Source organism: Capricornis sumatraensis, unplaced genomic scaffold, assembly GCF_032405125.1.
Source record: "Capricornis sumatraensis isolate serow.1 unplaced genomic scaffold, serow.2 scaffold15, whole genome shotgun sequence".
Lineage (NCBI taxonomy): Eukaryota > Metazoa > Chordata > Mammalia > Artiodactyla > Bovidae > Capricornis > Capricornis sumatraensis.
The window spans coordinates 2,329,974-2,353,707 of NW_027184626.1; the positions used below are offsets into that span (position 1 = coordinate 2,329,974).

The following is a 23,734-nucleotide window of genomic DNA, read 5'->3' on the forward strand; positions in this document are numbered from 1 at the left end:
AGCTGCTCACAACTACATATAATGGCCCATAGAACCAGAACAGAACGGGACCAGAACCTGAGTGGGCTATGGGTAAGCTCAGTATATACTGCTGACTAGGAGTGTAAGGAAAGTGAAAGTGAAGTTGCTCAGTCGTGTCTGACTCTTTGTGACCCCAAGGACTGTAGCCTATCGGGCTCCTCTGTCCATGGGATTTTCCAGGCGAAAGTGCTGGAGTGGATTGCCATTTCCTTCTCCAGGGGATCTTCCCAACCTAGGAATTGAACCTGGGTCTTCTGCATTGCAGGCAGATGCTTTACTGTCTGAGCCACCAGGGAAACCTTACAGGTAGTGTAAGGAAGTGGAGGCCTGTTCATTCTCAACCACTTTTGAAACAAAAAGTTGCTTCTTCAGACTGTGTCTCAAAAACGTTTTATTTTTTTTATTTTTTATTTTTTTTAAATTTTAAAATCTTTAATTCTTACATGTGTTCCCAAACATGAACCCCCCTCCCACCTCCCTCCCCATAACATCTCAGTGGGTCATCCCCATGCACCAACCCCAAGCATGCTGTATCCTGCGTCAGACATAGACTGGCGATTCAATTCTTACATGATAGTATACATGGTAGAATGCCATTCTCCAAAATCATCCCACCCTCTCCCTCTCCCTCTGAGTCCAAAAGTCCGTTATACACAGCTGTGTCTTTTTTCCTGTCTTGCATACAGGGTCGTCATTGCCATCTTTCTAAATTCCATATGATATATGTGTTAGTATACTGTATTGGTGTTTTTCTTTCTGGCTTACTTCACTCTGTATAATCGGCTCCAGTTTCATCCATCTCATCAGAACTGATTCAAATGAATTCTTTTTAATGGCTGAGTAATACTGCATTGTGTATATGTACCACTGCTTTCTTATCCATTCATCTGCTGATGGACATCTAGGTTGTTTCCATGTCCTGGCTATTATAAACAGTGCTGCGATGAACATTGGGGTACATGTGTCTCTTTCAATTCTGGTTTCCTCGGTGTGTATGCCCAGCAGTGGGATTGCTGGGTCATAAGGTAGTTCTATTTGCAATTTTTTAAGGAATCTCCACACTGTTCTCCATAGTGGCTGTACTAGTTTGCATTCCCACCAACAGTGTAGGAGGGTTCCCTTTTCTCCACACCCTCTCCAGCATTTATTGCTTGCAGATTTTTGGATCGCAGCCATTCTGACTGGTGTGAAGTGGTATAAAGATGGCGGAGGAATAGGACGGGAAGACCACTTTCTCCCTCACAAATTCCTCAAGAGAACATTTCAACGCTGAGCAAACTCCACAAAACAACTTCTGTAGGCTGGCAGAGGACATCAGGCAACCAGAAAAGCAGACCATTGTCTTCAAAAACAGGTAGGAAAAAATATAAAAGACGAAAAAGGAGACAAAGGAGGTGGGGAGGGAGCTCCGTCCCGGGAAGGGAATTTTAAGAAGAGAGGTTTCCAAACACCAGGAAACACTCTCCCTGCCGAGTCTGTGGCGAGTCTTGGAAACACAGAGGGCAACATAACAGGAAGGAAAAATAAAGAAATAATTAAAACCAAGAGATTACAAGCCCAACAGTAACTCCCCCAGCGGAAAAGCAGCACAGACGCCTGCATCCGCCATTGGGAAGTGGGGGCAGGGCAGGGACGCGCGGGAGGCACGGGCTGCAGTGCTTTGTAAGAATCGGGCAGGAACGCCCCACGCGCAACCAGAACCATCTAACTTGGGCTAGCAAACCAGACTGTGGGATAGCTACCGCACGAAAAGCTCGAACATAAGACACCGCCAGGACCGAGCACAGAACGAAGGACGGAACGGAAAAGCCGGCTGCAGACCATCCCCCGCCGGGGATAGGCAGCCAGAGCCGTAAGGACTGGAAAGGGGCAATTGCAGACCCGGAGAGACTTTACCTACCTAACTGCAAGCAGGCTTCTTTGCTAAGACTTCTGGGGGTGCTGGACAGTCACCATCTGCCTCACGGGGGCCGCCAGCGGTCCACCCAGAAAGCTGAGCAGCAGCGGCAGAAAAGGTGACAAACCGCGGCGATCGCGCTCGCCAAACTCCTGAGCTACTCGGACCTGGGAAGGGCACGGAGCGCAGTCCCAGCCGAATCTGTGCCTCTGAGGGCTGCCTGAGCGCCGAACCTGAGCGGCTTGGACCGGGGAAGTACACGCAGCCTAGGGCCGGCCCCAGCTGTAGCTCTTGACAGTCCTCTGATGTTCCCCTCCGAACCTTGTCGAGAAAGTTAAGGAAGTGCAGTTTATTTAAAATGTTGTGTTTAATTTCTGTTATATAGCAAACTGACTCAGATATATATATATATATATATATATGCATATATATATGTTCATCTTAATATTCTTTCCCATTTGATTTATCTCAGATACTGAGAATAGTTCCCTGTGCTATCCTATAGGACCGTATTGTTTATCCATTTATTTATATATACTTTTCATCTGTTAACCCAAATTCCCAGTCCTTCCCTCCCCTACCTCTCCTCTCCGTTGACAACCACAAGTCTGTACTCTGTATCTAAGTTGATTTTGGTTATTAGATATGTGAATTTGTGTCATATTTTAGATTCCACGTATAAGTGAGAGTATATGATATTTGTCTTTCTCTTTCTGACTTCACTTATAATCTAGGTCCATCCATGTTGCTGCAGATGGCATTATTGCATTCTTTTTTATGGCTGAGTAGTCTTCCGTTGTATACACACCACATCTTTATCCATTTATCTGTCAATGGACCTTTAGGTTGTTTCCATGTTTTGGCTCCTGTAAACAGAGCTATCCGTGGATGTTCAGGCTGTCTCCATGTCTTTGCTGTTGTGAATAAAGATGCTGTGAACACAGAGGTGCAGGTATCTTCTTGAATTATAGTTGTGTCTGGGTTTATGCCCAGGAGTGGGATTGCTGGATCATACGGTAACTCTATTTTTAGTTTTTTGTGGAACTTCTATACTGTTTTCCATAGTGACTGCACAAATGTATATTTCCACCAACAATGTAAGCGAGTTCCCTTTTTTTCACATGCTCTCCAGCATTTATTGTTTGTGGACTTTTGTATGATGGTCATTCTGACTAGTATGAGGTGATACCTTGTTTTAGTTTTGATTTGCATCTCTGTAATAATTAGCGCTGATGAGCATCTTTTCATGTGTCTGTTAGCCATATGTTTGTCTTCTCTGGAAAAATGTCTATTAAGGTCTTCTGCCCACTTTTCAATTGGATTGGTTGTTTATTTGTTACTGAATTGTAGAAGCAATCTGTTTATTTTGGAAGCTAAGCCCTTGTTGGTTGTATCATTTGCAAATGTTTTCTACCAGTCTATAGGATTAGACCTGAGTTTTGAATCATGACTCTGCCATGTATTATATATGTCATATGGGACAAAGCTTTCTCAGTGTCATCTTCAACGTCCATACAAACAACAGGATCAATAATCCTTCCCTTCCAAAATTGTGTGGACCTTGGCAAGTTTGCTCAAAATAGGCACTCAAAAATGAAAGAAAATATTTCTAAGTAAGTTGGGTCACCCAACCAGAGGCAAAATTTGTCACCTTTAAATGAATTTTCTTATTAGGTCATGTTATCTTAATAACCTATGGGAAATGTTAAAAGACTAGAATTTGTCGGAACAAACACATTTTTGCATGCTTCTGGGAAAGTAAGTCAGATAAATAAATGAACCATCTGATCTGACACTTCAGCTCTGAAATGGGGCAGAAGAGAGTTTAAAAAGTTTTTTGGACTTAGAATCAATGCTTTGAAAGGCACTTAACCAACTGTAAATACATAAACCCCTTTTGGGAGGGCAAGCTGGTCGTATCTTCAGAAGCCTTAGAAATACCATAAACTTTGAGTAGTAAGTCTATTCCAAGAAATCCATCCCAGAGAAACCAACAATCAGAGATACTCAGTCAAAAACTTACATATAATACTGTTTATAATTTTTTTTAATAATAATGAAAAATTGGATGCAATTTAAGTGTCTAACAATAGGAGATTAGTTAAATATGTGGTATTTTTTCTTTAAAATAATCTATTATGAAGCCATTAAAATGTATTTTCAAGTAATGTTTGATGACATAGAAAATGCTCAAATATAAATTTAAGTGAAAAAGGAGAATATAAAGCTAAATTTACAATGTGATGCCAATTTTGTAAAATTGAATATTTAACATAATTATTTTTATTCAACTTAAAAGGAATCAACCAAAATATTGTCACAGCATAAACAGTTAAGACAAATGAATTTCAAATTTAAAATACCATTCCATCTCTTTTCTCTATATCTGTCTTCAGCTCGGGTTAATAATCATGAGCATAGTATGACACAGGCCATATTTTCGTTCATGTTTTGTTTTCCTCCAAATTCTGACATAAGAATATATAACATTTATTGACAAAAAAATCATATGTTTCCTTTAGATTTAACTACAGAGGGACTGCAGTTTAAGACATTGCCTTTTCTTTTGCACCACTGCCTTTATAAAATGTGGGCCCTTTTTGGCAAATGTTTGGATGAGCGCACCACATACATTAGCTTTGTACATTGTCTGAATTATCCAAAAGGAAAGAGAATGTTGTAATGAAATTTGCATATCTAACCAGTTAGTTAAGGGAATTTAATGGGCATCCATTTTCAAGGAGATTGCAGAAAACCTACCAGGACATAACAAAAGTAAGTGAAGACGCAGTAATTAGATGTTTTTAGTCATCCTCAGGAAAAAAAAAAGTATTTGCAGGTGGCCTCTACTCAAAGCCAGCCCTGCCAAATGTTGTGGAATCCTATCTCAGGCAAAAGGAAATCAAGAGAGAGTTGTAGGAAAAATCTGGACACATTGCTTCCCTGAACTCTGTAACACATTAGGGCCCAAGCAGTAATCCTTCGGGACCCTTCCAGTCAATTATTAAAGAGAATAAATAGACATCATTCATTCCTCTAGACTTGTACCCTCTACTGATAAAGAAATTGTGGGCTGCTTTTATCAATGAGAGAACTATGCACTTGGACCAGCAATTCCTGCCAGGACCATGGCTATTTCTAATAGAGAAGTACCAAGAAGCACTATGCCTGAAAGAGACTTGACATTTTCTTCAGCACGTGTGAGATACCCACTAGGTGCTCCTAGATAAAATGTGGAGAGAGGTCATCTGTATGCAGTTGGAGTTTCTGAGTGAAAACGAGAGAGACAGCCAGAGAAATAAAATATATTTTGGTCCTATTTCCGTGGAAGCTATTTATTTTCAGATCAAAAGCTCAAGTTGTTTACCAAATCAAGATTTTCACACTCTTCCACCTGTGGGGGCAGTGAGCTAGATCAAAGTCCTCAGGACTGATCCAGAGTAAAACTGATGCTGAATTGGATTTATGAGGAATGTTGCAGTGAATAAAATGGAAATGGAACACCAGAGTATTAGTCCCAATATTGTACAGAATTGTAAGAATGGGTGGTATGTTTCAACATACTCACAAATATATACTGCTGATTTCTGTTGTTCTAAAGTATTTGCTATAATATCTGATTAACTCAATATACCATTAAGGTTCATATGACCCAGTTTTAGTTTATTAATTATTTTGGAATAACTCTATTTGCAAGTATTGATATTTCTTGACTTTTATTCTTTCTTTCTCTTTATTCCAAAAAATAAAGAGAAAGATACACCTATTTTTATGAAACTAGAATAAAGCTCTGTTTTGTAATAATCATTTGAATCCATTGGAACCTTTAACATATTTGAGATACGAGTTCTTAGTGATTTCATCTTTCTCTGTTTCTTGAAACATTTGCTATTTAATCATCCTAGGAATTATTTTCTCATTCAGTTCAGTTCAGTTCAGTCGCTCAGTCGTGTCCGACTCTTTGTGACCCCATGAATCGCAGCACGCCAGGCCTCCCTGTCCATCACCAACTCCCGGAGTTCACTCAGACTCACGTCCATCGAGTCCGTGATGCCATCCAGCCATCTCGTCCTCAGTCGTCCCCTTCTTCTCCTGCCCCCAGTCTCTCCCAGCATCAGAGTCTTTTCCAATGAGTCAACTTACTTATCAATTATTCCCAGATATACTTTAAAAAAATTATAAACAAACACAAGAGTAATTAAGGAACCTAGAAGGATAGTAAATTATTAAAATAAACTATCACTACTGTTTCATGCTTCAGGTTCTCTTTTTGAGAAGATATAAAAGGGGACTGGAGACATCATCTTTGTACTCCACTCTTTTGTGGAATGTAACTTTGGACTCATAATTTCTCATACTCTGTCCATAATGGCAAATTGAAGAAAACTGTAAGAGGAAGATATTTCACAACTGCGAGATGATTCAGAATCCTAATGCAGACAGATTAGGAACATTCTATAATCTGACAGTGAAATTCATTTCATAAGCAAAAATTTCAGACATTCAGATTATGATGTCCTGGATAAATTTTCTCAAATTCAAAAATCAATAATGATCCAAAATAAAATTTTAAGGATGAAAAAGATATTTGGTTTCCTCATAGTTAACTGTTAACACAGAAAGCACATTACCATCTATATTTGTGAGAAAAACAAGACCATTCCATTTTATTTAAAAGATGTGTGACACCCTTCTTTCACCTGTTATGATATCTCTGCACCAAACTTACCTGATACAGTTTGTAATCAGCAAATGCTGAAGACAGATGTGTAAGAAAAGGTGATTGGGGGAGAAAGTCATGAGGAAATTTAAAAACTCATTGATCATTCTAAATTGTGTTTATAGATGTAAAACTGAAAATGGTCTTAAGTATAGAGCAAAGAAGATACAACCAAAATTATATCATCCAAGAGACTGAAAAATTGCTTTGAAGTGTTGCATTTTGATGATGCAAATTCAGTAAGAACCAGGATTAATGATAAGCTAGAACCTCTTCAATATGTATTTGAAATACAGAATATGTACTACAGAATGGATACATCCCAGGTTCATGCCTGACTGCTGATGGGCAGTTAGTTGCATTTAAAAGATATTTTCCATTTTAGGCATATATAACATTAAATTCATGAAAGTATAAATTATAAATCTGCGTTTACTATATTCAGATTTTCATTAAAATTTCTAAATGATTTTCACTATCTACTTTTACTGATTTTATCTTTTGGTAAATAAAATATTACACAAATATAAATTAGTAAAGAGAGTACATTGGGTCCAGATGTTAAATGGCACTGGCTATTTTTCCTGGCATATGAGAGCAAGGCTTTAGCATGTGGACTAGAAGTAGTTAGGTTCTTGAACTGGACCCAGGTGTGATGTTGAAGCAGGAATATTTTGTGGCACAGTTCTGGGAGTTAGTTTAAAACAAGGCACATGTGGTAAAAATAAATTTTGGGACCAAAAGTACAATTAAATAAAAAGTGCTAATGTCTTCAGACAAACACAGCAGTAGATTTCTTAGCCAATCCTCCTCTGTCCTCCTCTGCTTCCCTTTCTTTTTGCTTCTATCTTCTCCTTCTTTTCCCTCCCAGTCTCTTCCTCCCCCTTCTCTTGTGAGTCTGGGTTAATTTAGGAACTGCTGAAAGAACATCTAAATGGCTGTCCTTACTTTATTCTAATTATGGATCAGGAGAAAAAAGTGTTGGCTGTCTTTCAAGGAAAGCCAATCCACTGAACTCTTCCAGTTTTTTTTTTCTTTTCTTTTCTCCCAAACCCAAGGGATTTACATGCTCTCAGAGAAAAGATTCTAAATAAGGAATAATGATCTTAATCTCAACTAGTATGGTTTGTAGGACAGCCTTTTCATAATCTCGATTGCTGCAAATGAATGATTTAGTCTGTATATTTATTGAGCAGCTACTATATGCCAGACACTGGGAATAATTTTTAAAAAAGACATAATCCTGTCTCTCAAAGAGAAATGCGTTCAAACAGTAAACAATTGCCATAATTTGAGGGCAAAGCCAGCCAGGCGTGCTGCAGTCCACGGGATCTCAAAGAGACAGAGACAACCAAGCAACTGAACAACAACAGGAAAAGCAAGCAAAGAGAGGAGCAAAGAGAAAATCAAAGACGAGTTTACTTTCCCAGAAGCCTGTTGAAGAAATACAAACAAAACGCATCCTAAGTTTAAGCTTTAATTTCACAGCTTTCCCTATCTGATTTGCTTATTTTATAAGTAAGCCAACAAGATTTGTGTACTCAGTGACAACACACTGTCTCACAGAACTAACATAGATTTTATTTTCCTAAGAATTTTTACCCTTCCCTTTGTTTCAAGGTGTATGGAAAAGAAGAGTCCCTTTGGTAAGCCAGCCCAGTGAGAAAGATGCCTTATCTTTGGACTAACCTTTTGCCCAAATAAACTAATGTTTCTTGCCAGTGGCCTAAATCTCTGTCTAAAAGGTCCATAATGTCATAAAATGGATTTTTTTTTGTTTTTTTTTTTTTGCTCAGCTCACCCACCAGGGTAGTAAAAAATAAAATAAAATCTATATCCAAATACACACAATAAATTTCCATTGCTCTAGGGGCAAAATAAAAGCACTTCCATTTCCTTTTTATTCTGGATCACAGACCTGACTGTTTCTTTTACCCCCTCTCAAATGAACTTCCAACCTTCAAGGTCATTTTCTTTTTAAAAGTTATCCTAGTAACATCTAGAATAGCTCTCTCTGGGAATACCTTTTTATTTTCCCCCTCTCACTTAATTTGCCTCTTATGCACCTTTCTCTCAGGTCCCATATTTTCAGTAATGCTGATTGGGCAACTATTTACTTTTTGCTTGAGTTTGAAAAGCACATCAACAGGCACATAAATGTGTTTTGGATCTCATCCATGTAGAAATATTACTGGTAACTTGATGAATCTGTAAGTAATTTTACAAAAATGTTTAGTGAGTTTTGCCAAGGACGTCTGACCCCCGGCATTGCTCCACTGATGTAAGTTTTTGAGTGCTTGGCCTGTTGTGATCAGTACCAGCTGTTCATGCTTCAGTTGTACACATCAGATGTTAAGTGAAGGAGAAAAGACAGCATATTCTGACTTAGGCTTGAAAGTTTGTGAGCTAGGACAGAAATAAGACTGCAGTTGAAAGCGAAGCATGTCTTTCATGCTTCATGTTAGGTTCAGTTGTACCTTCAGTTCAGTTCAGTTCAGTCGCTCAGTCGTGTCTGACTCTTTGCAACCCCGTGAATTGCAGCACGCCAGGCCTCCCTGTCCATCACCATCTCCCAGAGTTCACCCAAACTCTTGTCCATCCAGTCGGTGATGCCATCCAGCCATCTTATCCACTGTTGTCCCCTTCTCCTCCTGCCTGCAATCCCTCCCAGTATCAGAGTCAGTTCTTCGCATGAGGTGGCCAAAGTATTGGAGTTTCAGCTTTAGCATCAGTCCTTCCAATGAACACCCAGGGCTGATCTCCTTTAGGATGGACTGGTTGGTTCTCCTTGCAATCCAAGGGACTCTCAGTTGTACCTTCAGTTCAGTTCAGTCGCTCAGTCGTGTCCATCTCTTTGCGACCCCATGAATCGCAGCATGCCAGGCCTCCCTGTCCATCACCAACTCCCGGAGTTCACTCAGACTCACGTCCATCAAGTCAGTGGTGCCATCCAGCCATCTCATCATCCTCTGCCGTCCCCTTCTCCTCTTGCCTCCAATCCCTCCCAGCATCAGAGTCTTTTCCAATGAGTCTTAGCATAATTAAAAATCTCTCTCAATCAGATGCTGCATAGAGCAGATAGAGTATCTCTAACAAAGAATAAAGATTCATTAAAATAGTTTTGTTTGATAAAGATTTAAAAAACTGTTTGATTTTTTGTACAGACTTCTTCACAGACTTCCAAGGAAGAAAATAAAAACAATAAAATATTGATAATGTATTGTGATTTCCTTAGAGAGCAGTAAGAAATCTATTTCAGGACACATTTCAGTAGGAGTTAAAATTATTTAGGTTTTTAAATTTTTTGCTTTGAAAGACCATGAGGTTAGTGAAAGCATGGGATATTTTAAGTATATTTACATCCAGCCTAAATGCCAACACAGAGATGCCCCTTTAGTTGAGTTCAGTTCAGTCACTCAGTCGTGTCCGACTCTTTGTGACCCCATGAATTTATAAAAGTGGAAGTACGTATTCTTCCACTTTTAAATACTTTCTTCCACTTTTACATACATTTCTTCCACTATTACATACATTATTCCACAAATACATACATAATGGAATGTATGTATTTCATTACATCTAAACACATACTGCCTAGGGCGTGGCTCCCAGTATCATAACATACGTTTAAGGTTTAGGGCCAGGCATAGTTGTTAAAAACTAGTATTGAGAGAGTGTTAGTTAAAGCTTTGGAGTAGAATGTCCATCAGACCAAACAAAACAATAGCCCTATTGACAGTAACCAAAAAGTGGAAATGACCCAAATGATGAACCTCACTGATTAATGGAGACGTAAACAGTGGTATATCCATACAATGGGAAAGTATTCAGCCACTAAAGGGAATGAAGTGATACTTGCTACAGTGTGGATGAATTTTACAAATTGTTGTTGTTGTTGTTCAGTCGCTATGTCCTACCTAACAAACTGCAGAATGCCAGGCTTCCCTGTCTTTCACTATCTTTCAGAGTTTGCTCAAACTCATGTCCATTGAGTTGGTGATACTATCTAACCCTCTCATTCTCTGCTGTCCCCTATTTTTTCCTTCCGTCTTTTGGAGAATCAGGGTTTTTTCCAATGAGTCAACGCTTGGCATCAGGTGGCCAAGGTATTGGAGCTTCAGCTTCAGCATCAGTCCTTCTAGTGAGTATGTATTCAAGGGTGATTTCCTTTAGGATTAACTGGTTTGATCTCCTTGCTGTCCGAAGTAAAAGTGAAAGTCATTCAGTTGTATCTGACTTTATAGTCCATGGGATTCTCTGGTCACAGAATACTGGAGTGGGTAGCCATTCCCTTCTCCAAGGGATCTTCCCAACCCTGGGATCGAACTGAGATCTCCCACATTGCAGGTGGATTCTTTACCTACTGAACCACCAGGGAAGCCTTGCTTGCTGTCCAAGGGACTCTCGGGAGTCTTCTCTGGCACCACTATCCAAAAGCATCAGTTCTTCCTTGCTCAGCCTTCTTTATGGTCTGACTCTCACATCTGAACATCACTACTTGAAAAACCATTTTTCTGACTATGCAAACAATGTCGGCCATGTGATATCTCTGCTTTTTAATATGCTGTCTAGATTTGTCGTAGTTTTCCTTCAAAGGATCAATTGTCTTAATTTCATGGCCACAGTCACCATCTGCAGTGGTTTTCAAGCCCAAGAAAATAAAATCTGTCACTGTTTCCACTTTTCCCTCTTCTATTTGCCATGAATTGATAGGACTGGAAGCCATGATCTTAGTTTTTTGAATGTTGACTTTTAAGCAAGTTTTATCACTCACCTCTTTCACCCTCAAGAAAAGGTTCTCTAGTTTATCTTCACCTCCTGCCATTAGAGTGGTATTATCTGCATATCTGATGTTGTTCATATTTCTTCCAGCAGTCTTGATTCCAGCTTGTGATTCACCCAGCCCAGCATTTTACATGATGTACTCTGCGTAGAAGTTAAATAACCAGGGTGGCAACAACCCAGTCTGTTGTTCCGTGTACAGTTCTAACTGTTGCTGCTTGACCTATATACAGGTTTCTCAAGGGACAGGTAAGATGGTCTGGTATTCACATCTCTGTAAGAGTTTTCCACAGTTTTTTGTGATCCACACAGTCAAAAGATTTAGCATAGTTGGTGAAACAGAAGTAGATGTTTTTCTGGAATTCTCTTGCTTTTTCTAAGATTAGTGAAAGTTGGCAATTTGATCTCTGCTTCCTCTGCCTGTTATAAACCCAGTTTGTACATCTGAAACTTCTAGGTTCACATACTGCTGACGCCTAGCTTGAAGGATTTTGAGCATAACCTTGTTAGCAGGTGAAATGAGTGCAATTGTACAGTAGTTTGAACATTGTTTGGCACTACCCTTCTTTGAAATTGGAATGAAAACTGACCTTGTCTAGTCTTGTGGCCACTGATGAGTTTTCCAAATTTGCTGACATATGGAGTATAGCACTTTAACAGAATCATCCTTTAGAATTTAAATAGTTCGGCTGAAATTCCATCACCTCCTCTGTGTTCATAGTAATGCCTCCTGGGGCCCACTTGAATTCACACTCCAAAATTTCTGACTCTAGGTGAGTGATCACACCATTGTGGTTATCTGGGTCATTAAGACCTTTTTGTATACTTCTTCTATGTATTCTTCAGTTCAGTTGCTCAGTTGTGTCTGACTCTTTGCGAACCCATAGACTGCAGAACACCAGGCCTCCCTGTCCATCACCAAGTCCCAGAGCTTACTCAAACTCAGGTCCATTGAGTCGGTGATACCATCCAGCCATCTCATCTTCTATCGTCCCCTTGTCCTCCCAGCCATCTCATCTTCTATCGTCCCCTTGTCCTCCCAGCCATCTCATCTTCTATCGTCCCCTTGTCCTCCCAGCCATCTCATCTTCTACTGTCCCCTTGTCCTCAATCTTTCCCAGCATCAGAGTCTTCTCCAATGAGTCAGTTCTTCCCATCAGGTGGCCAAAGTACGGGAGTTTCAGCTTCAGCATCAGTCTTTTCAATGAATGTTCAGGACTGATTTCCTTTAGGAAGAACTGGTTGGATCTCCTTGCAGTCCAAGGGACTCTCAAGAGTCTTCTCCAGCAACATAGCTCAAAAGCATAAGTTCTTTGGGGCTCAGCTTTCTTGCAACCTCTTAATATTCTCTTCTGCTTCTCTTAGGTCCTTATTGTTCCTGTTCTTTACTGTGCCCGTCCTTGCATGAAATGTTCCCTTGATAGCTCCAGTTTTCTTGAAAAGATCTCTAGTCTTTCCCATTCTGTTATTTTTGTTTTCTTCTACTTCTTTGCATTGTTCATTTAAGAAGGGCTTTTTATTTCTCCTTGCTTTTCTCTGGAACTGTATTCAGTTGGATATATTTTTTCCCTTTCTCCTTTGCCTTTCACTTCTCTTCTTTTCTCAGCCATTTGTAAAGGCTCCTCAGACAACCACTTTACCTTCTTGTAATTCTTTTTCTTTGGGATGGTTTTGCTCACCACCTCCTGTACAGTGTTATGAACCTCCGTCCATAGTTCTTCAGGCACTCTGTCTACCAGATATAATCCCTTGAATCTATTCATCACCTTCACTGTATAATCATAAATGATTAGATTAGGTCATACATGAGTGACCTAGTGGTTTCTTGTACTTTCTTCAATTTAAGCATGATTTTTGCAATAAGGAGCTCGTGACCTGAGCTAAGTGAAAGAAACAGGAAATAAGAGATCACATATGTGAAGATTTCATATATTTGAGATGTGCAAAATAGATAATTCCACATAGACAGAAAATGGAATGAAGAGTGACTCTCGATGGGAATAGTATCTCTTTTTTAGTCCCTAAGTTGTGTCGACTCTTTCATGATCCCATGGACTGTATGTAGCCCTCAGGGTCCTCTGTATATGGGATTTCCCAGGTAAAAATACTGGTGTGGGTTTCCATTTCCTTCTCTAGGGGATCTTCCCAACCATGACTCTTACATTGGCAGACATGTTATTTGCTACTGAGTCACCCAAGAAAGCCCCATTTGTTGGGAGACGATGAAAATGTGCTGGAACTAGATGGTGCTAACTGTTCAACTTTATAAATAAAGACCACTGAGTTAGATACTCATAAAGGGTAAATTTTAAGTGATGTGAATGATGTCTCAATTTCAAAAATTGTGAGTAAGGGAAAGCAAGCCAGCCTGTAATTTTGAGAGATGATATACATCTATTTCCTTTTTATGTGCTCTCTATTCTATCCCTCTGAAACTGTATATTAGAAAGTGTCATGGTATTATCCAGGTCTCTTAACATTTCTTTCACATTTTCCTTTTCTTTATCCTTCTCTGCTGCATTCTAGGTAGCCTTAGAAAAACGAATTTCCAGCTTACAAATTTTACTTTGTAAGTATGTCTTTTTTCTTGCTACCTTTTAACAATTATAGTTTTTCTCTTTTACCTGTTCTATTTTCTCTTTTAGATATTATATTTTCAATTTGTCTGGTCATTTTTTCTGTCTTTTGTTTTTTCAGTCATTGATTCAGTTCCTTCTTTTATTTCCTCAACAACAATAAACAACATTTTCATGATCTCTATCTGATAATTACAGTATCTTCAAACTTTGTGAGTCTAATTCTTCAGTTTATTGCTTCTATCAACTCTCACTCATGGTACCTTTTTTCCCCGAGTATGTTCTTTGTGTATGTGTGTGTAGTAGAAGGTGGGCGATATTTTCTTTAGCATGTATGGTAAACTATGGGGGGTGATTTTAAACATTAATCCATTTCCAGAAAAGATTTGGTGTTGCTTCAGTTGTGTGCCTGAATAAACAAGCAATCCAAAACTTTAAAATTAAAAACCAGTTTGAATATATTCAGAACGCCCCAATGGCATCAGTTGTAATGTGAAACCTGTGCAAGAGCTAAATATGGCTGCAAACACTCAGAGACGATTTTTTCATTTCTTTAAAAAAGATTGTTTCTAGGAAGCCACCTGAAAGTTATTTTTTTCTTCCATGTTTCTCCTTTTTAAGATAATTTTTATTTTAGTGTAGAAAGAGGGGTCTCCTTTTAAAGATTCTGGCTTTATCTGGGGTTCCCTGATGGCTCACCAGGTAAAGAATCATCCTTCAGTGGAGGGGATACCGGAGAAGTGAGTTTGATTCCTGGGTCAGAAAGATCCCCTAGAGGAGGAAACAGCAACTTACTCCAGTATTCTTGTCTAGAGAATCTCATGGACAAGAGGATCCTGGTTGGCTACACTCCAAAGGCTCACAAAGAGTTGGACACAGCTGAGCACAGTACAATTATGAATTTATTTTTTATGAGACCTAATTTTTATATCCTGCTAAGAAAACATCATAAATTAAAATGAAGAATCTTATTTGTACAGAAATATATATTGCAGTTTTATTTTAAATATCCCCAAACTGGAACAACTCAAATACCAATCCACAAGAGAACAGGTAAAAATACTGGGGTTTTTTTTTTTTTTTTTTGAGAGAGAACACTACTTAACATTAATTTAAAAACTTAAGCTAACTGATCCTCAAAACAAAATTGATAAACCTCAAAACGTAGAGTGAAAAAAATCAGACCAATCAACTGAATCCAGGCCAAGTTAATCTAGAATAGTAAAAATCTAAATAGTAAATACAAAGGGGAAGTTAAGACTAGCCAGAGATAGAAGAAACAATATCTTTCTTAAAAATTTTCTTGTATCTTTTAGTGCGGTTGCATGTGTGTGTGTGTGTATGTGTGTGTGTGTGTATTTGAGAAAAATCACCAAGTTAAAGTCTGCATATTTCAGTTTATGTAGATTTTATCTCAATAAACCAATGAAGAATATGTGGAAGAAATAAACTAAATATTTGACAGTTTTGTAGATAAATGAAAGCAAAGTAGGATCACTGATGCCCTAGAGAATCTTCAAGAAAATTAGAGATACCAAGGGAACTTTTCATGCAAAGATGGGCTCAATAAAGGGCAGATGGTACGGACTTAACAGAAGCAGAAGACATTAAGAAGAGGTGGCAAGAATATACAGAAGAACTGTACAAAAAAGATCTTTAAGACCCAGATAATCATGATGGTGTGATCACTCACCTAGAGCCAGATATCCTAGAATGTGAATTCAAGTGGGCCTTAGGAAGCATCACTACAAACAAACCTAGTAGAGGTGATGGCATTCCAGTGGAGCTATTTCAAATCCTGGAAATTGATGCTGTGAAAGTGCTGCACTCAATATGCCAACAAATTTGGAAAACTCAGCAGTGGCCACAGAACTGGAAAAAGACAGTTTTCTTTCCAATCCCAAACAAAGGCAATGCCAAAGAATGCTCAAAAAACCACACAATTGCACTCATCTCACACACTAGTAAAGTAATGCTCAAAATTCTCCAAGCCAGGCTTCAGCAATACGTGAACCATGAACTTCCAGCTGTTCAAGCTGGATTTAGGGAAGGCAGAGGAATCAGAGATCAAATTTCCAACATCCACTGGATCATGGAAAAAGCAAGAGAGTTCCAGAAAAACATCTAGTTCTGCTTTATTGACTATGCCAAAGCCTTTGACTGTGTGGATCACAAGAAACTGTGGAAAATTCTTCAAGAGAATTCTGAAAGAGATGGGAATACCAGACCACCTGACCTGCTTCTTGAGAAACGTGTATGCAGGTCAGGAAGCAATAGTTAGAACTGGACATGGAACAACAGACTGGTTCCAAATAGGAAAAGAAGTGCGTCAAGGCTGTACGTTGTCACCCTGCTTATTTAACTTATATGCAGAGTACATCAAGAGAAATGCTGGGCTGGAGGAAGCACAAGCTGGAATCAAGACTTCTGGGAGAAATATCAATAACCTCAGATATGCAGATGACACCACGTTTATGGCAGAAAGTGAAGAAGAACTAAAGAGCCTCTTGATGAAAGTGAAAGAGGAGAGTGAACATGTTGGCTTAAAGCTCAACATTCAGAAAACTAAAATGGCATCCGGTCCCATCACTTCACGGCAAATAGTTGGGGAAACAGGGGAAACAGTGGCTGACTTTATTTTTCTGGGCTCCAAAATCACTGCAGATGGTGACTGCAGCCATGAAATTAAAAGATGCTTACTCCTTGGAAGGAAAGTTATGACCAACCTAGACAGTATATTCAAAAGCAGAGACATTACTTTGCCAACAAAGGTCCGTCTAGTCAAGGCTATGGTTTTTCCAGTGGTCATGTATGGATGTGAGAGTTGGACTATAAAGAAAGCTGAGCACTGAAGTACTGATGCTTTTGAACTGTGGTGTTGGCAAAGACTCTTGAGAGTCCTTTGGACTGCAAGGAGATCCAAGCAGTCCATCCTAAAGGAGATCAGTCCTGGGTGTTCACTGGAAGAACTGATGTTGAAGCTGAAAGTCCAATACTTTGGCCACCTGATGTGAAGAGGTGACTCATTTGAAGAGACCCTGATGCTGGGAGGGATTGAGGGAAGGAGGAGAAAGGGACGACAGAGCATGAGACGGTTGGATGGCATCACCGACACGATGGACATGGGTTTGGGTGGACTCTGGGAGTTGAAATGGACAGGGAGGCCTAGCGTGCTGCAGTTCATGGGGTCGCAAAGAGTCATACATGACTGAGCGACTGAACTGAATTGAAGGATTACAAATACATGGTGTATATCCCAGTATTTTCTTCAACTTGACACATGATCAACATCAGTAATTATGTCAACCGTTTTTTTTTTTTTCTTTTTACACTGACTCAAAATTTTCCTTTCAAAAGCATTTCTATGAAACTATTGGCAATTCACAAACAAGATGAAAATTTTGTACCCACTAACATTTTAAACAGCCATTGGGTAACTCATGTATTCCTTTTTTTGCTCTTATCTCACATTGAATCCATACTTAAATGCTTTTAATACTATCTAAAAATTATATTTAAATGCTGACTGCATCTCTCCACTTCCATTACCACCATCCTAGCCCAGCCATGAACATGTTTTAACCGGTCTATTACTCTTTGTTCTTATTTCTACCTGTTTCATTTTGTCTTTCTACGAAAGAGGAGAAAGTTTTGTTTTCAAATATGCCAGATAGATTACCCCCCACACATCCTTTAGAGTACAGGTCAAGGTCTTATCTGGTTCAGCTTCCTTTGATGATCTATCTCCAGCTAACCTTTTTTTCCTTTTTTTTCCTACTGTGCTGCACCCTGATCTCTCCACTAACCAGGCTGTACACTCTGTCCTTCCAACACAGCGTAAATGCCTCTGGTTCACTGTCTTGACACTCATCATCCCTTCTGTTGAAAACACTTCCAACGTATCTTCATGGCCTGAATGTCAGCTAACTTTTTTGAAGTGTCTACTCACATGTGAAGTCACCAGGGAGGCATATCCAGATGAACTATCTCAAATATTACACACTCCTCCATCCCCTGTGCATATGATATCTCCTTTTACTACTTGACTGTTTTTAAACCCTTATGATCACACACACATACACACAGTTTCATTTTCTGTCTCATTTTGCTTAAAAGTAAAGTGCATGCACGTGGAGAGTATCTTTATTTTGCTCGCTGCTTTATCTACATACTCCACCATTCTACCATATAGTAGTTACTGACTTATATATCTCCAGAACCGATGCCACAGTAGAAATTTCCTAAATGTTAGTTTAATGAATATACTCAAGAAATTTATATTTGAGAGAAAAAAAAAAAAATGATGTCACATCCCTCTCCTTGAGGACGAGAGAGAAGAAAAAGACTGTTAAAGACTATTCTCCCCTGACATATTATTGTATGCATCAGTTTTGAAAGGAAAAGTATGGGTTCTACTGATATTACAACTTATATGTTGGTGGAAGAAGTTATTTGATGCTATGTTCTTTATTTCCCATTCTTTTTATCTCTGTGCTTTTGTCTTTATAAGTTATCTTGACCTAATTCAAATTCACTGATGCTTCAGTCTGCTGCCCATCTTCTGTTAAATCTGTTCAAAAATTTTTAATTCCAAACACCTTATTTTTCAGTTGTACAGTATTCAATTTATTTTCTCTTCTGTGTCTCCATTTCTTTGTTAAATGATTATTTTTTCAGTTATTGTCTTTATTGCCTATATTTCTTTAACATATGTATAATGACATTTAAAATTCCTTTTCAGAAGTTCTAATCTGCGATGCTATGTGTCTGCTTCTATTTTTTTATTTTTGCTCTTAATTTTGGTTGACATTTTTCTGTTTCTTTACGTGTTTTGAAATTTGTGGTTGTATGTCAGGTATTATACATTAAAAAACAAACAAACAAACAGACAAAGAAATATCTGTCCCCCATCCCAGCAAGAGAGCATTCTCTCTGGCAGTTAGGATAAGAAACTGATTATGTATCGATTGATTCAGGAGATGAGCCATGTCAGCAGTGGGTTGCAATTTAACTTCCTTTTTTTTTTTTCTTCAGTTCGCTAGAACTTTTTAATTCTTCTGTGAATATTGTGTTCCTTTTTAATTGAAATACAGTTGATTTACTGTGTTTTGTTAGTTTCAGGTATACAGCAAAATGATTGAATTGTCATATATATGCATGTAAATATTTATATATGTGACTCTGAAAAAGAATTTCAGGTTCTTTTCCGTTATAAGTTATTACAAGATATTTAATATAGTTCCCTGTGCTGTGCAGTAGGTCCTTCCTGGCTATCTATTTTATACATGCTGCTACTAAATCGCGTCAGTCGTGTCCAGCTCTGTGCAACCCCATAGATGGCAGCCCACCAGGCTTCCCTGTCCCTGGGATTCTCTAGGCAAGAATACTGGAGTGGGTTGCCATTTCCTTCTCCAATGGATGAAAGTGAAAAGTGAAAGTGAAGTCGCTCAGTCATGTCCGACTCTTAGCGACCCCATGGATTGCAGCCTACCAGGCTCCTCCATCCATGGGATTTTCCAGGCAAGAGTACTGGAGTGGGGTGCCATTGCCTATGTTAATCCCAAACTCCTAATTTATCTTCCCCTCCTTTCCGCTTTGGTAACTGTAAGTTTGTTTGTTTGTTTGTATTTTTGTCTATGGGTCTGTTTCTGTTTTGTATATAAGTTCATTTATTTGTACCATGGTTTATTTTTAATTCCACTTATAAGCAATATTATGCAATATTTGTTATTCTTTGACTTATTTCACTCAGTGTGGTAATCTCTAGGTGCTTCCATGTTGCTGTAAATTGCATTATGTCAGCCGGTGGCTCAGGGGGTAAAGCATCTGTCTACAATGCAGGAGACCTGGGTTCGATCCCTGGGTTGGGAATATCCCCTGGAGAAGGAAATGGCAATCCACTCCAGTACCATTGCCTGGAAAATCCCATGGACAGAGGAGCCTGGTAAGCTACAGTCCATGGAGTCGCAAAGAGTCAGACACGACTGAGTGACTTCACACACACACACAACAATCCATTGTATAAATATATCACATCTTTTTAATCCATTAATCTGTCAGTGGACATTTAGATTGCTTTCATATGTTAGCTTTTGTAGACAGTGCTGTAGTTAACACTGAGGGTGCATTTCAAATTATGGTTTTCTCTGGATATGCACCCAGGCTGCGATTGTAGCTTCACACTGTAATGCTACTTTTAGTTTTTTCAGGAACATCAGTATTGTTTTCCAGGTTTCCCAGGTGGTGCTAGTGGTAAAGAACCGGGCTGGCAATGCAGGCAATGGCACCCCACTCCAGTACTCTTGCCTGGACAATCCCATGGATGGAGGAGCCTGGTAGGCTGCAGTCCATGGGGTCGCTAGGAGTCGGACATGACTGAGCAACTTCACTTTGACTTTTCACTTGCATACATTGGAGAAGGAAATGGCAACCCACTCCAGTGTTCTTGCCTGGAGAATCCCAGGGACAGAGAAGCCTGGTGGACTGCCATCTATGGGGTTGCCCAGATTCGGACACGACTGACACGACTTAGCAGCAGCAGCAGCCAGTGCAGGAGACATAAGAAGCATGGGTTCCGTCCCTGAGTCAGGAAGGTCCCCTGAAGGAGGGCAACAACTCCAGTATTCTTGCCTGTAGAATCTGTGGACAGAGGCACCTGGGGGACTACAGTCCATGGGGTCTCAAAAAGTCAGACTTGACTGAAGCAACTTAGCACATAGCATGCTATTCTCCATAATGACAGCACCAATTTACATTTCCACCTACAGTGTGGCAGGGCTCCCTTTGCTCAGCAGCCTCTCCAGCATTTCTTATTTGTGTGTTTTTAAAAATTAATTTTATTAGAGTATTGTTGATTGACAATATTGTATTAGTTTCTGCTGTATAGCAAAGTTATTCAGTTATACATATACATATAAACACTCTTTTTGTAGATTATCTTCCCTTCGAGGTCATTACAGAGTACTGAGTAGAGCTCCCATGCTATACAGTAAATTCTAATTACTCACCTGTTTTATATATAGTGTTGTATACATGTCAGTCCCCATCTTCCAATTTATCCCTCTCTCCCCTTCACTGCTTGGTGACTGAAAGTTTGTTTTCTACATCTGTGACTATTTCTGTTTCATAAATAGGTTTGTAGACGTTTTGATGATGGCCATTCTGACTTGAGATGATATAATACCTGATTATACTTTTAATTTGCATTTCTTTAATAGTTCTCAATGGTAAACATGTTTCCATGTGCCTTTTGGCCATCTGTGTGGCTTCTTTGGAGAAATGTCTATTTGGACCTCATATTTTGCTTGGCTTTTTAAAAATATACTGAGCTATATAAGCTGTTTGTATAGTTTAGAGATTAATCTCTTGTAGATCACATTGCTTGCTAATATTTTCTCCATTTTATGGGTTGTCTTTTTGTTTTGTTAATGGGTTCCTTTGCTATGCAAAAGCTTTTAAGTTTAATTAAGTCCCATATGTTTGTTTTTCCTCTATTTCCATTACTCTGGGAGACAGATCCGAAAAGTTATGCTGCCATTTATGTCAGAGTGTTCTGCCTATGTTTTCCTAAGGAGTCTTATAGTGTCTGGTCTTACATTTACATTTAGCTATTGAATCCATTTTTAGTTTATTTTTGTGTGTGATATTAGAGAATGTTCTAATTTAATTCTTTTACAGTCTAGTTGTCCTAGCACCATTTATTGAAGAGACTCTCTGTTCTCTGTTGTAGAGTCTTGCTTCCTTTCTTGTAGATTAATTGACCCTGGATGCATGGGTTTATTTCTGGGCTTTCTCTTCTGTTCCATTGATCTACATTTCCTCACCGCCCTGAATGTGCCCAGTCTCGCCACTTTTGTTTAATTCATGTCAGCTTTCAAATGTCTAAAGATTGATATCCATAAGATATTATTATAGGCACATCCTTCTAGCAGGACTTTGGAACTAAAGCGCAAGACTTATGAAGATTCCTCTTCTTCCTCAGTCTGTCCCCCAGCATTCTATAATGCCACACTCTTAGTAAATGTTTACTGGGTGAGTGAAGTCTTATAGGAAGAAAAAACTAGCTCCGCCAGATTCCAGTCATTCATGTCACCTACACAGCTGTGGAAAACTCTACTGGATTCTATTTACTCCAACAGATTACCTCTCACTATGCTAGGTCTGATCTTTCTCCTCTATGCTTGTATTCAGCAAGTGTCACCAGGGAATTGCCAACAATCTTCCTTTATTTACTCAAGATCTCATTCCTCTCTATATCTTACTTTTAGAATTCTTTACATCTGCAACTATTGAATATCTTCAAATATATATGTGTATATAAACATATACACACAAACAGGTGGGTGTACACACACACTCATTATTTGCTTTATTGTTATGGAGGGAGCAATGATTTTTAATGAATGGCTGCCTTTTAACAGAGGTTAAACTCAGAAAAATTATTGTAAATCAGTATAGTGCTGAAAATTTTGAGATATAACATTTACTTAAGCAAATTTGTCTGTTTTACCTAATGTTTAAGCAACAATTATTGAAAAAAAATGATAAGTAATTTTTGTGAATCAAATCAATTATCACAAGCCAGGCTTTCAAGTCTTTCCCATGAGGTTCCAAATTGTCATGTTGGAAATCAACTTTTTTGGGAATTAGAAATTTCTTCTGTGACAAAAGACTTATTTTTAAGTTGATTAACCCAGTAGGCTTCCTAAGGTACACTAGTGGTAAAGAACCTGCCTACCGATGCAGGAGATATATCCCTTGGACAGAGGAGCCTCTGGTCCATAGGGTCACCAAGAGTCAGACATGACTGAAGCAACTTAGCATACATGCAAGACTAGAGCAGCAAAAAGAAAATACATACATAGCAACCATAAGATTTTTCTACGTTATAGAAGTAATACTGTCAAAAAGGATTTTAAATAAAATTATAAATAATGATTTTGAGATTATTTTCAGTGAGCACTTAAATAGGAAGATATTTGACTTCTGCCGTTAAACAAAAATATGACATTAAGGTCATTGCTGTTATAAACTTCTGTTTATCCATATTAAAATGACATGCTCACTAATATTTCGTCTGATTCTAACATTCTTTGACACCTTTCTAATGCCCACTAGGATGTCCACATAGCTTTTAGGAGTTAGTATTTTAGTTATGAATTTAGGTTCTGGAATAAAAGAAGTTTGAGTTTGAACCTCAGGGCTCTGCACTATGACTTTGAGCAAGTTACATAGGCCATTCAAGTTGCAACCTTCTTATCTGCAAATGAAAGTAAAAACACTCAGTTCAAAATATTCTTGTAAGAATTAAATGATGAGGACCCACTGTATTTTCTCACATTTAAGGCACTGTTAATTTTGTTCTTTGTTGTACCCTGAGATAAAACAGTGTAAGTAAGACAAAGAACATAGGAGAGAAAATCATGAATCTGATCTGAAAACTAACTATAAAATTTCTGAACAGAAAAATCAGCTTAAATTCCCTCTAAAAAGTTCCATTTTGTGTGAGCTACTCAGTAGTTAATATTTTTAAAGATTAATATATAAACTAGAATGAGAACCTATCAAACACTTAATGAATTGTTCACTTCTATTACTAATGTCTTAAATTCTGTTTTTACTGAAAATATAATGTAGCCTATGTTGGTGGAGGAACAAACTAGTGGAGGTACAAATCAATCTGTTGATTGAGCTATCTGTCTATTTTGGCCTTCAACTTTGCCCTTTATCAAAAGACTG

At 38.6% G+C, this 23,734-nt stretch overlaps 1 protein-coding gene across 2 annotated transcripts in view; it reads left to right on the top strand.

Moving 5' to 3' along the window:
• Positions 1–1,224: 1,224 nt before the first annotated feature.
• LOC138072391 (lysozyme C, kidney isozyme-like) overlaps positions 1,225–23,734 on the top strand; it is a 55,469-nt gene continuing 32,959 nt past the window's right edge. For both annotated transcript variants that reach the window (XM_068963488.1, XM_068963489.1), the window contains exon 1: positions 1,225–1,375. The gene's annotated coding sequence lies outside the window, so the exon portion shown is untranslated. The remainder of the gene's footprint in view (positions 1,376–23,734) is intronic.